Source organism: Mus caroli, chromosome 3, assembly GCF_900094665.2.
Source record: "Mus caroli chromosome 3, CAROLI_EIJ_v1.1, whole genome shotgun sequence".
In the NCBI taxonomy this organism is placed as follows: domain Eukaryota; kingdom Metazoa; phylum Chordata; class Mammalia; order Rodentia; family Muridae; genus Mus; species Mus caroli.
Genome location: NC_034572.1, coordinates 4,862,500 through 4,863,776, shown reverse-complemented (window position 1 = coordinate 4,863,776; position 1,277 = coordinate 4,862,500).

The window sequence follows — 1,277 nt, the reverse complement described above, 5'->3', positions numbered from 1 at the left end:
CTCCTAAGGGCTGGCATCACTTTTCCAGCTCTGCCCTCTGTAGCACTCTAAGCTCAGGTTAATCCACTCCACTACGGCTGCTGTTCTTGGTGATCATCCCATTGTACTGATATCTCCAATACACTGGGGTGTTCCACACCAACTAGGCTTCACCAATAGCCTCTCATAAGCTCTATTCAGGGTGCCAAGCCTCAAATCCTTTGCATGACCCCTTCAGTCCTGGGCCATCAACTACAGCTGAGGCTTCACCTTCTCCAATAGCCTTCCCTGGCCTCTCACAGTGCTAAGCCTCAGCTTCTCTCCATGATCCCTTCATTCCTTCACAAGCAGTACCACCTGAGTGACTCTTACACATTACCAAGTCCAGCCGCAGCATGAAGTACAACCTTGGGTATCTCTGGAACACAGCTTCTTTGTGCTCTCAGAAAACAATTTCCAGACGATTTCACTTCAGTGATGCTGGCCTCTTCTTAATCACTGCTAATTCCTTAGCTCCAGCTAACCATCATAAATTTTCCTAGTAGTTCCTTCCATTCTTAACTCTAGAGCCAGANNCACATGGCTGAAGCTGCCGAGTTCTGCTGCTTACAGGAACTAGAACATGATCCCCTTGTCCTATTACATTATCACTAGCTTTATGTTTTCTAAATCCTTCACTGCCTAAGCTTGGCTATCCTGGTTCTTGCTCTGTAGATTGACCTTGAATGCAGAGATCAGCATGCCTGTTTCCTGAGATTAAAGGTGTGTGCCACCATGCCTGGATTTAATTTAGCTGGGTAGGATCTTGCCCCAAGGTCCCACTCCCTTAATCTGTTATCTNCTGGAACACAGGAATTTGTTCCATTTCACTTCCTGGTACCCCTTTAATACTCAAACCATATATTTTATATTTTTCCTTTCNAAGCTTGCTATGCTTGTTCAAACTTCTCTTCATAAGACTTAACCAGAGAANAAAGTCTCTGCTGGGCTTTTTTGAAACTTCCTTTGTCAATGCAATCAATCCAAGTCTCTTCACCTTATCCTCAGGCAAACCTTTCAGACAAGGGCAAAAAGTAGCCACATTCTTCACCCAAGTAGCACAAAACCCGTCTTTATACCACATTCTGAAATTCTTCTCCTTTGAAATCTCTTGGGCCAGTTCAACACAGTTCAATTTACTCCCAGCAACTAAGTCTTCCATATTCCTACTAGGATGACCCATTAAGCCCCATTTAAAGCATTCCATTGCTTTCCAAATACAAAGTCCCAAAATCCACATTCTGTCAAATAAAAGCATG